The sequence below is a fragment of the Rhinopithecus roxellana genome, chromosome 2 (assembly GCF_007565055.1).
Source record: "Rhinopithecus roxellana isolate Shanxi Qingling chromosome 2, ASM756505v1, whole genome shotgun sequence".
NCBI lineage: Eukaryota > Metazoa > Chordata > Mammalia > Primates > Cercopithecidae > Rhinopithecus > Rhinopithecus roxellana.
The window spans coordinates 172,893,960-172,907,250 of NC_044550.1; the positions used below are offsets into that span (position 1 = coordinate 172,893,960).

A 13,291-nucleotide genomic window follows, 5' to 3' on the forward strand; every position below is an offset into this window, starting at 1 on the left:
GCCTCTGCCAAACAACTCATTACAAAAAGAGCTAGGGTCCCAGACTGTACCAAAGCTTCACGAGACCTCTCCTTGTCTGTGCACGGACAAGTGGCCAACTCAGGAGCCCAGGAGATATATATATATATCTGTTTTCCCTTCTCCCCTTCCCAGTGCAATTTGCTTATTATATTAATTTGCTTATTCTATCGTTTGCTTATTATATCTGCATTGCCATTTATTTGGGATAAAGCTTGTTTACCCTTAAAGGTATTGCATGTCTGTCTTTTCTTCTCCCCTCACACTTTTCCTGCATAGAACATTTTTGGCATCACGAACAAGATTCGAAAGCAAAAGAAGCCATTTTTTGGCTGCAGGGTCTGGGCTGGGAGCTCAAGGTCTTCCCGTATTATCCCGGGATGGGAACTCCCCCAGTTTTCCTTCTTGGTGATTGAATGGTCCAGGGGAACTGGCCTTTGTGATAATTAGGAATCTAAATTAGTTCAATTTCAACCTTTGACTGCGTGGAGTGCTGCAGGGAATCCCAGTTGGTAAAGGGGACTCTGAGGGAATTCCCCAGTATGGATGATGCTTACTTACTGCTTATAAGTTAATGTGTCAAGATAGAGACTGGTTGCTTCAAGAGAAATGTAAGCTGAAAAAGGAAAATGCTAATCTGACTTTCAGACTGGCCCTGGCCCAATGCCAGGCCTATGTCTTGACTGATTAGGCTCAAAGCTATCAGCTTATTGCTGAAAAAAGCAGCTATCTGAATGGCATGGTTAGGGTAAAACTGAAGAACTAGTCAGCCGGGGTTTGGAGCAGGTAAAAATCCATCTCCTATCTCAAGGCCAGGAAATTAACCCTTGTAAAATTCAAGGACCTCCACAAACCGTAAAATTCCTTGGCATCCTATGGAATAAGGAAAATAGTCCATTTTAACAAAGGTTAAGGCTAAAATACTAGAATTTGCAACCTCTACCACTAAGAAGGCAGCCCAGAAATTTATTGCCTTGTTTGGATTCTGGAGACATCATAGTCCCACTTGGGTAACATTTTAGAACCTCTGCATGCAGTCACTAGAAAACGCTATGACTTTCACTGGGGAGAGAAAAAGAGCATGGCTTTTGAATAAGCTAAACAAGCAGTTCAACTGGTCCTAAATCTATGGCCCATATGGAATGGGCCAGTAGAACTGCAACAACATGCTAATTAATTGGAGCCTTAGGCAGAAACAAGATGGGAAGAGGGTACTTTTGTGGTTTAGATCTGGAAACTGCCAGAGACCGGCAAAGCTTATACTCCTTTCAAGAATCAACTGTTAGCTTGCTATTGGGCTTCACTGGAAACAGAGCACCTCTGCTTCAACCATGATGTCTTTATGATTATGATTTGGGTCATGAGTTCCCCTAAAACTCACTGGTTCTGATGAAGGAAGTGGCGGGAGCAACCAGCTGGCTGAATTGGTAGCTGTCCTCCAAGCTATTCAGGAGGAGACCAGAGGGATTTGTCACCTGTATACCAACTCTTGGTCAGTAGCAAATGGTCTGACTACCTGGATGCCCCAATGGCAACAAAACAAATGGTTAATTGGGAATAAAGAGATTTGGGGAAAACAATACTGGCACACTGAATACTGGTGCCTAATATTGAATACTGGCACACGCTACCATTACCACTGTTTTCCATGTTGATGCTCATGTGTCTCTGCCTTCTCTTGACAGACTATTTAATCAGCAGGCAGATCAACAGGCCAAAATTTCCACCGTAACTGCAAATTCGAATGTGGATACGTGGATTACAACATGTTCAAGCCTTGCAATGAGAGGCATTATAATATAGTTGACAGTGATTACCGGGGAAAGTTAAAGGTCATTTTATACAATACCACTCTGGATTCTTTTGCTATAAAACTGCAGCTGCAGGTTGCTCAATTGTTAGTGGTACCTTGTCAACCACTGAGGAAATATCTGCCCCAGTAGAAACAACATATAGAACTGGAGAATTCAGGTCCACCAGAGAGGGCAACTTATAATCCTGGAGCCAAAATATGGGTACAGCATCCATGAGATCCTGCCCCTAAGGCTGGTGACCTTGTAGCTATGGGAGCAGAAAATGAAGGCCTAGTACAATTTCCTAAAGATGAAAAACAATATCATGTTCCCCTCCATTTTTGTTATTACAGAGAATAACCTGTCTGCTAGTAATCAGTACCTGGGTCATCATGTCTGAGGCTGAGAATGAGTTCATCAACTGGGTAGCCACCGCTATGACAGAAGCCAACTGCAGTCAGTGCTGACAATGTGTCGAGTTGCCAGAGGCCGCCAGAAATGGGTTACCTTGGAGAATCATCCTTGCTAATATTTCCGAATGGATATGCCAATACCAATGGGGGTGGGATAATAACACTTGTAATCCAACCTGGACTTCTTTTAACCAAACAGTCTACTTTATCCCAAGCCCAAAGGAAGCACAGCGCCTTTGTTACTTAAATTACACATTCTAGCAATACAATTATAGGAGAACTCTTCCCCTTCTCTGGGGAGCCCTCTGGGTATGTGGATTTTACGGGTGGTGATAGTTGCCCCCACATTGGAGGGGGAGATGCACTTGGGGGTGGCCATTAATTTCATTCACCATCCAGGATGATATTTCCCTCCCCAGTAATCTAAATGCTTGCAAACATCACTAGTTACAAATGCACAGGACCCTCTGGTGGTGGTACCCTATCACAGTATTCTCCCCTGCCGCCGGTACAAACCTGCTACAGAAGTAAATTAAAATATTAAGCTTACCTGTAAAACAAAGCTCTTAATGATAGTAGCACTGAACTTATGTTATTATCAGATAAATTTGCTCAGCTGCGTACTGTTGAATTGAAAAGTCGAATGGCATTAGATATGCTTACCATAGCCCAATAAGGGGCTCGCACTTTACTGCATACTGAATGTTATGTGTATATGCCCAACAATTCTCACAATATGACTCTGCTTGCAAAGCCATGGTGGGTGTGGTTTTTATTAGTTGTGCTTTAGATTCTCTTGTGTTTACCCTGTATCTGTAATCTATATCAACCGTGCCTTTCCCGTGTATCTGTAAGGGTATTTTCCTACAATTGAGTATAAATTGAGGCCGAATGTGGAGGAAAAGTTAAATGTTAAATGTGAACTCAATTGAACGTGGGCACGAACAATGGTCACCAAGTCCTGGAACAGGCTATGTGAGCTCCTTGAGGCATTCATCCAGCGCTGTTTCGGGGAAATCTCTATTTTAATCTATTCCTATACGTTAGTTATTGAAAAACAATAGACAATCATAAAAACAAGTTGACTTTTTTGTGTTCCTTGAGCCCTGTCGTGAAGGACCCTCATGACTGGGCCTCATGTCAAACAACTCAGGGTCCCAGACTGCGCCGAAGCTTCAAGAGAACTCTCCTTTTCTGTGCATGGATGAGTGGCCGACTCTGGAGCCCAGGCTGTTGCTTCCCAGTCTGGTGGTGAATCCTCTATAGTCTGGTGAGTGTGAAAATATATACATATATATCTTTTCCCTTCTCCCCTTCGCATTGCAATTGGCTTATTATATTAATTTGTTTATTATATCATTTGCTTATTACATCTGCATTGCCATTTACATGGGATAAAGTTTGTTTACCCTTAAGAGTATTGTGTGTTTCCCACACAGAACAGCAAGCCTGAGCAAACTACTACAAGGAATTCAATTTGTTTTATATTTAACATGTATTGAGTAGAGAGCACAAAGATTGAAGAGTCCCAGTCCTTGAGGAGCTAAAGGCTTACTGGGAACCCAAGAATATCTCTAAAATGGAATCCACAGAGAGAGAGAGATTTGGACTTTAAAAGCGGGTAATTTTCTCTTAGAGGAGTCCCCAAAATATATTTATTGGGTTGCCTTGGCTTAAAGATTTTTCTGATGAAATACAATTCAAGGTTATATAGACTAGATAATCCTTTATGGGTGATGCTGATGAACACATTCTGACACTCAGCAGTTGTTTAGACTAGATAATCTTTAAAAGTTCATGTAATTTTCACCTTTTATCTTTGCTCTTTGTACCTTAAACTTTAAATGTATATTTTTAAATGCAATCATGCATTGCTTAATAACAGGGATATGTTCTGAGAAACTCATCATGAGGTGATTTTGTCACTGTGCAAACATCAGAATTTACTCACACAAACCTAGATGTCACAGCCTACTACACACCTAAACTATGGTATAGCCTATTGGTTCCCGGCTACAAATCTGTACAGCATATTGCTGTACCAAATACTGTAGCAATTGGAATACAATGGGAAGTGTGTGTGTATCTAAGCAGATCTAAACATAGAAAAGGTACAGTAAAAATGTGGTATATAAGATTAAAAATGGTGCACTTGTATAGGGTACTTACTGTGAATAGAGCTTGCAGGACTGAACTTGCTCTGGGTGAGTGGGTGGTGAGTAGTGAATGAATGTGAGCGCCTAGGACATTACCGTATACTACTGTAGACTTTATAAACACTATGCATTTAGGCTACACTAAATTTAATTGAACATGTTTTCTTTCTTCAACAATAAACCTTAGCTTATGGTAACATTTTTATTTTATGAACTTTTAAATTTTCAAAAGCTTTTTGACACTTATCATAACACAACTTAAAACACAAACACATTGTACAGCTATACAAAAGTATTTTCTCTTTATGCCCTCATTCTATAAGGTTTTTTCTATTTCTAACTTTTGAAGTCTTTCTGTAACTTCCAAACGTTTTTTGTTAAAAGCTTAGACAAACCCAGAATTAGCCTAGGCCATGTCAGGATCATCAATATCATTGTCTTTCACCTCCACATTTTCTCCCACTGGAAGGTCTTCAGGGGCAATAACACTCATGGAGCTGTCATCTCCTAGGATAACAGTGTCCTCTTCTGGAATACCTCCTGAAAGACCTGCCTGAAGCTATTTTATGGTTAAGTTAAGCAGAAGAAGTACACTCTAAAATAATGGCAAATCATTATACTTGAATAATGGTAAATATATAAACCAAGATAGTTGTCATAATTATCAAGTATTATGTACTGTATGTAATTGTATGTGCTATACTTTTATACACCTAGCAGCCAGTAGGTTTGTTTATACCAGCATCACCACAAACATGTGAATAATGCATTAGGCTACAGCACTACTGTATGAGTTCATTCTTGCACTGCTATAAAGAAATACCTGAGACTGAGTAATTTATAAAGAAAAAAGGTTTAATTGGCTCACAGTTCCACAGGCTGTACAGGAAGCATGACTAGAGAGGCCTCAGGAAACTTACAATCATGGCAGAAGGTAAAGGAGAAGCAGGCAGGAGCTGGAATCATGGTCAGAGGAAGAAGAGAGCAAAGGGTGAGGCAATGCACACTTTTAAACAACCAGATCGTGTGAGAGCTCACTCAGTATCCTGAGAGTAGCAAGGGGGAAATCCACCCTATGATCCAGTCACCTCCCCCCAGGCCCCTTTTCCAACATTGAGGATTACAATCTGACATGAGATTTGGGTGAGGATACAAATTCAAACCATATCAAGTACCATGGTTCTGACAGCACTAGGCAATAGGAAATTTTCAGCTCCATTATAATCTTATGGGACCACCTTCGTATATGTGATACAGTCTTTCTGCTCCTCAGCTCAGCTAGGTTTGAGTTCTTGTCTCATGACTGGAAGAATTAGGCTCATGGACAGGGGAGTGTGAGTGAAGTAAAGTTTATTAAGCAAAAGGAAAACTCTCATTGGAGAGGGGATACATTTGGGGAAGGGGGGTTCCCCTACCCGAAGGCAGGAAAATCCCCGTATGGCTGGGCCTGGGGCCTTTAATGGACTCAGAATGGGGAGTGCCTACTGATTGGTTTGTGAGTATGTAAAAAAGGTTAAAGCAAAGACCCCACTCCAAGGTGGGCATGACAGTGTAGAAAACCAATTAGGAAAGAGTAGATATATGTAAAATAGGTGAAGGGAGGGGATCAATCAGAGGAAAGCATGCCAAACAGGAAGACAAGTTCTCAATCTGGTCTGAGGATTTAGCTTGCAACTTGGCTTTCAGGCTATAATCTGTCTTTGGCTTAAAGGTGGGGTTTCACCAGAGACCCTCCCCAATCTGCCTAGGTATTTGGCTGCCTCCTGTCACTATAATTTGCAGTCAGCTGTTGACTGAAGCATTATGCAGGTCATAACTGTAGTTTTATTATAATTACAAAGAAGTTGCAAGGATAGTATAGAGATTTCCTATATATATACCTCCAGATTTCCCTTCTCTTTAAAAAAATTATGTATTTATCCTAGAAACAGGGTCTCACTCTGTCACCCAGGTTGGAGTCCAGTGGCATAATCTCAGCTAATTGTAGCCTTGAACTCCTGAGGTCAAGCAATCCTTCTGCCTTAGCCTCCTGAGTAGCTGGGACTACAGGCATGCACCACCATGCCTGAGTATTTTTTTCATTTTTAAATAAAGATTGGGTCTTGCTACATTGCCCAGGCTGGTCTCAAACTCCTGGCCTCAAGGCATTCCTCATGTTTTGGCTTCTTAGAGTGCTGGGATTACAGGCATGAGCCACTATGCATGTCCCTTTTCCCTTTCATTAATACCTTGCATTTGTCACAACTAATGAACCAATATTCACTTGAGCTTTGGGACCTATTTATGGTAGAAAAAAACTGCAACTTTATTTTGTTTTCAGTTTAATCACACTGATGTGTTTCCTTGCTTTGAAAGTAATCATCAAAAATAGAAATGCTGGATGGTTCTTTTAACAAGAAATTTGGTTGGGACTTTTAACTGATTAAAAATATTGCAAGGAAAAAGCAAAAACTTACCCCCAAATGAGTGAAACAAAAGCTTTAAAGTCTTGAGAAATGTGAAATATTCCAAAATGGAGACTGTATAGGCAACAAAAGCTTTAAAATCTTGAGAAATGTTAGATATCTCAAAATGGAGACTGTGTAGGCTCTGATATATGAATTCTGATATATGTCTGAGACAGAAAAGTGAAATACAGCTGCTTCCGGAGCTCTGTTATAAGAGTGTAACTAGAATGAACTTATGTTAAAGCAGAAGGCAGAGAGTAGATCTACTCTTTTGTTGTTGTTAAAATACATAGCTTAAAGGCAAAGCCAACATTTTATTTTGTTTTCTTTGCATTTAGGATAACAGATTTCTCTCATACTTGTTAATGTAGCTGAAATATGGAGATTCTTTCTGATTGACTTCAGAAGCTTCCTACACCATACTTTTGGGTTGCAGATGTTGGACCTTAAATCCTTTTGGGTTTCCTGTGTGGACTCCAGTTCCCAGTGCTGCAGATTACTTAAGGAGTTCGTGTCTGTGCACTGGTTACCTGAGGTACCTTAGAGATGAGAGGTGCTTATTGCAGAAGCATAACAGTAACTGACTCTTTCAATTAGCACTGTACTGGTTATGAGTTAAAAATTTTCAGGCTAAAAATCGTACAATGAAGGATGTAAAGAAAAAAGATATCATCGTGCTATTTATCCCTTTTTCCTAGAAAATTAAATTATCCCTGAAAGAAGTAATTGGAATAAAAAAAGATCAGTTGTCTCTGGACAGGTCTTGGTGTGTTGACAATTTATTTTTTTTTATGATGGTTTATTCCCACCTAAAAAAAAATCTAATTTGTGAAATTCCAAACTTTCCAAGAACACTATAAATGTCTTTCTTTTCCACCTGAAACTGCAACCCCAACAAGTAGATTTTGATGCGACTCTGTCTGTATCACAAAAGAACCAACAGAGTAACATTAGCTAAGCTTGTGCAACCCACACAGAAGGGGGAATGAAGGGGGAATGGTATATTTAAATAGCAGTGTCTTGTGGGCATTAGACTATGTGACACATGCTAAAAACAGTCAAATCTCCTGCCCATTGTTGGAAACTGTTTCAGACATTGCTCCATTTGGCAGCCCTTCTCTTCCTGTGAAAAGGGAAGGCTGTCTCTATCATCCTCACTGGGTCATAACAAAGATGATCCCTATCTGTCACAGCTGGACATGGTCAACATATTCACCAAGTTAGAGGAAAAACAAGTTTTTAATTCCACATTGATCTGTATAGTAACTAATAAAAATATCAGTAACCAAAGATATAGATGTATAATTGATGAAGATCTTTATGAACAATTACAAATAGTCTAAAAATATTAAAATTAGCACAGTGTACCACGTGCCAGAATTGACATTCACATTTGTGAGGCAAGATAAGAATCAGTAGATCCCATTAAGCCAAGTCAAATAAATGAGGAGTCGTGCAATAAGAGGACAAAATATTACCCCAGCCTCATCTAGGCCAAAGCATCTTTAGTCCTTCTGAAGATGAATGAGATATTAACAGCTCCTGAAAGTTTGCTGCATACATGTTTGTTTACGTTAACTATTGAGTAAATAAGAAATATTTTGTTCTATATTCAAGGTTGAGTCCTTTTCAACTAGTTTTTGTGTTGTTTTTGAAACCTCAAGTCATTGACTCCTTCAGCAGTGGTTTAAGAAACTATCTTAATTTTTTAATCACACGTTGACCATGCAGCCAATTGTTGGCCTGTAGAGTGAACAAAACCAGGTAAATGGCCTTCTGTTTAGGTGCTACCTGAGCAAAGCATGCATGTCAGAAACAGCCACACATTTATCTGATTTCATTTGCCTCTGATCCATATTTTCTGAAATGTGAGATGCTGACCATCTGCATCAGAATTCCCACAGGGATTATTTAAAATACAGATTGGGACTGGATAAAGAAAACGTGGTACGTATATAGCATGGAATACTACACAGCCATGAAAAAGAAGGAAATCAGTATTTTGCAGCAACATGGATGCAGCTGGAGGACGTTACCCTAAGCAAATGAATGCAGGAACAGAAAACCAAATAATGCATGTTCTCATTTATAAATGGGAACTAAACATTAAGCACACATGGACATAAAGATGGGAACAATAGACACTGGGGATTACTAGATAAGGGAGTGTTGGGGTGGGTCAAGGATAGAAAAGCTACCTGTTGGGTACTATACTCACTACCTGAATGACATGATCATTCATATCTCCAACTTCAGCATTACATACTTTACCCAGGAAACAAACCTGCACATGCATCCACTGAACCTAAAATGATATTTAAAAGAAAAAGTCATCAAAATGTTATTCCTATCAATAAAATACCAAAATATCATACACACACACACACACACACACACACACACACACACACACACATATATTTCAGACTTTGGGGTCCTTTCCAGACCTAATGAATCAGAAGCCCTGGAGGTGTTTCAGAATCTACATTTTAAAGATGTAGCTAGCTCCTTGAATGAACAAACTAGAGATTGATAACTATTGCTTTAGATACTGCCGAGATAAGGGAGGAATTAATTCTGTGTAGAAAGTCGATGGGAAACCATATTACTAGTTCGTTATTTTTCCTCTGTAACATTTCTATTTGTGTCCCTAGATGATTTTCTCTGGCAGATTTCATTTGGATGTTGAGAATATTTATAGCAAGTTTATGGAGATAGCTATCATTACATACCTGAGAATTCATATGAAAGAAATATGCTGTATATCTGTAGATGATTTTCAAATTACTCAAGCAATGTATAAAGCACTTATTTAAAAACTTAATTGAAATTGTACAACTGAGACAAATCTATTTTGGCAATTCCACATTTCTTCAGATATCTAACAACGACCTACATATTTTCATAGCAAGTTATATGCAGTTTTGTAAATCATCAGTGTAAATCAGGGCAATTAACTTAACTAGTTACTGAGTATCACTCTGCTGAGAGTCTAACAGAAAATATTCTCAATATGATTTCATTCTCACTGACATTGGTAATTCTGCTTTGGTAGCTGGGCCAGTACAAGAGCCAAGGAATCTTGATTTTTAATTCCCTGACTTACATGAAATAATCTTTCTCTACAAAGTAATCTTATCAAAATAATATTTATATTTGAAATAATACCCAGAAGTATTGTTGTTATTGTTTTAATTAAGAGAGATAGTAATTCAGCAAAACTAAGAACATTATATCTTTCAAATGTGGAGTAGTGATCAAGAGTGTAGAATTGGAACTGGACAGCTTAGACTCAAAATTCTAGTTTCATCAGTGTCACCTTGACCAAAATACCTAACTTCTCTGTGCTTTGGTTTTCTTATCTGTAGAATGATAAAAATAATTGCGCCTTTCTCATTGGGTGTTGTGATGATTACATAAGTTACACATTTGAAAACAAAAATTATGTGTTTAAAGGTCACATAGTAAGCACTGAAGTGAAACCCTTTTATTATTATTAATCTGTTTAATAACCTGGCAAGGGTATGTCTCAGGCCATTAATGTTTGTTTTCTATGTATTTTCCTATCCCTTTTTTTTCCTCTCACTAGTATCTTGAGGGTTTTTTGCCTACTTCAGCCACACCAATGCTGAAAAAAATATTCAAAGAAATTATTGACTTAAATGTTAAACAGATTTTTGGGTCATGTTTTGTTTTGTTTTGCTTTGCTTTGTTTGGTTTTTCTTTACCCATAGATCACAAGATTGAGGGCTTGGAGCTGGAGAAAGGGAGAATAAAAAGCAGACTGTGACTCTATAGGGAAATAACTGAAAGATGATACTAGGAATTCTCAAAGTAAGAGGAAAAGGAAAGGCCCTTTTTCGGAAATGACCTCTGATAAACACACTCACCAAATTTACACCTGCCACTGTGTCTTCCATGGACAGACAAGCTCCACTTTAGCAGTCCTGGATACCTAGAAACTCCCTTTAACAGAGAGTGGGGAATCTCGTCATCTTGCGTGGGAATGGGAGCTTGAAGGGAGAACCTCAGCCTTCCAGAAGGTTATATAAAACCAGTTGATAATTTTCGTAAGAATAGAGCAGTGGACAAACAATTGCTGTTGTAATCCAAATACATGAGTCTACCTACATAATGGAGAAATGCTAACTTACAAAAAGGTCAGGCTGGTGTTTGAATGGTTTTAATTTCCTTTTATAAAATTACAGGAATTATACAGTTACATTGATTAACTGTAATCAGCTTTGAGTCTAGCTAAAAAAAAAAAGAAATCCGTCCCTTCTCAAATAATTCTTCCCTCCTGCATTTTAAATCTCTCTCTCTCTCTCTTTCTCTTCCTCTCTCTCTCTCTCTCTATTTTTCTGAGACAGGGTCTCACTTCATTACCCAGGCCGTAGTGCAGTGACATGATCTTGGATTATTGCAACCTCCACTTCCTGGGCTCAACTGATCCTCCTGTCTCAGCCTCCCAAGTAGCTGGGAGTACAGGTGCAAGCTACCAGGCTCCGCTAATTTTTGTATTTTTTGTAAAGGTGGGGTTTCACCATGCTTCCCAGGCTGGTATTGAACTCTCAAGCTCAAGCAATCCACCTGCCTCAGCCTTCCAAAGTGCTAGGATTACAAGTGTGAGCCACTGCGCCTGACCTAAATATCTCTCTTAAATGAATCATTTCCCTCTATGCCTTAAAAAAAAACTTTTTAAAAAATCTTGAAAATTACTTCCTCTTGACAAAGGCTCCTCAATGTCATACACCAGCTTCCATGTCTCTCGTAACTTATTTGTACTCTGAGCAACTAGTATACCACTCCTAGTTTTGTATTTTCACTATTTATTCTCTCCTCTATTATCTATCTATCTATCTATCTATCTATCTATCTATCTATCTATCTATCTATCTAGCTAGCTAGCTAGCTAGCTATCATAATATATTTATATAGTAAATAAGTATAGTATATTTGGAAAATTGCATTTCCCAAAATAACCAATAACTTACTGTACAGGTCTCTTTTAATCATTATCTTCTTTTTGACTTGTCTGAAGTATGTGACATCAATTCTGATATGGCTTGGCTCTGTGCTTCTACCCAAATCTCATTTTGAATTGTAACCCCATAATCTCCATGTATCGAGGGAGGGACCTGGTGGGAGGTGATTGGAACATGGGGGAAGTTTCCCCCCTGCTTTTCTTGTGATAGTGAGTGAGTTCTCATGATATCTGATGGGTTTAAAAGTGTTTGACAGTTCCTCCTACACACACACGCGCACACACACACACACACACTCTCTCTCTCTCTCTCTCTCTCTCTCTCTCTCTCTCTCTCTCTAGCCTGCCATCATGTAAGATATGTCTGCTTCCCCTTCCACCATGATTGTAGGTTGCCAGAGGCTTCCCCAGCCATCTGGAACTGTGAGGCAATTAAACCTCTTTCCTTTATAAATTACCCAGTCGCAGGAATTTCTTTACAGCAGTGTGAAAATTGACTAATACAAATACCCTTGTCTATTTCCTTGAAATTAACCTCCTTTCGTTTCTATAATATTATAATTATGCTAATGTTTCTTCTTCCTTTATAAGTTCTTTCTGATATCTTAGAGGTCATCTTAGGCCTCAAGAAACTTCCAGTCTAATGCAAAGACTGACATTTTGCATTTTGGGCCAGCCACTCTGTGCACAAACCTCTTCTCCCCGGTGAGTTTTCCTCTAAACGTTTGCTGTACCCAATTATGTGTAAAGCACATAATGTACTATATGGACATGGATGGGGAGAGGTAATTTGAATGAAAGAGATGGGAAGGTTTTGTACAAGAGGTGATCCTTGGGATGGACATCCAAGGATGTAAAACTTCAATAGTTAAGACTTGGAGAATAGATATTCCACACTGAAGGGACTACTTGAGCAGTTACACTAAATTAAAAAAAATACTGCATGTTCTGGATAGTTCTGGTAAAATATGCAGGGGATGAAATAAAAGATGTGACTATAATACACTGTGAGGTTTGGGGAGCATGTAGATCATGGGTGAATGCTTTGATTCCTGTACTTTTTTATGTAGGCAAGAAAGGGCCATCAACAATTTAGGGACAGAGAAGTCTCACTATTAAAGCTATATTTTAGAAACAGAACACAAGTATAACTGTGGAAAATATATTAGTGGGGAGGAGATTTTAGTGATGGGGTATCTGTTTTTTTAATTTATATCATTCAGCGTCAATTATACATTATTCTCTTTTATTACTTATTTATCTTTTCTATTGCTAAATATTTACTTAGGTATTAACTTCTAAGATATTACGCTCTAAGGCAGGGCAATCTTGTTTTCCTTTCAAGTATACTATTTCATACACGGAAGTTATCTCTCTGACTTAAACATTATCATTATCATTATTGTTATTATATTAACTAACATGTATGGAACACTTACCATGTGCCAGGCGCTGTGCAAAGTCAGTTACACGCATTATG

At 38.7% G+C, this 13,291-nt stretch overlaps 1 long non-coding RNA gene across 1 annotated transcript; it reads left to right on the top strand.

Annotated features, from left to right (window-relative positions):
* The first annotated feature begins 3,362 nt into the window (after nucleotides 1-3,362).
* Nucleotides 3,363-11,092, top strand: LOC104673238. The gene is made up of 3 exons (XR_749494.1): nucleotides 3,363-3,494; nucleotides 8,445-8,591; nucleotides 10,562-11,092. It is a non-coding gene; the product is annotated as an uncharacterized LOC104673238 (long non-coding RNA).
* The last annotated feature ends 2,199 nt before the right edge of the window (nucleotides 11,093-13,291 follow it).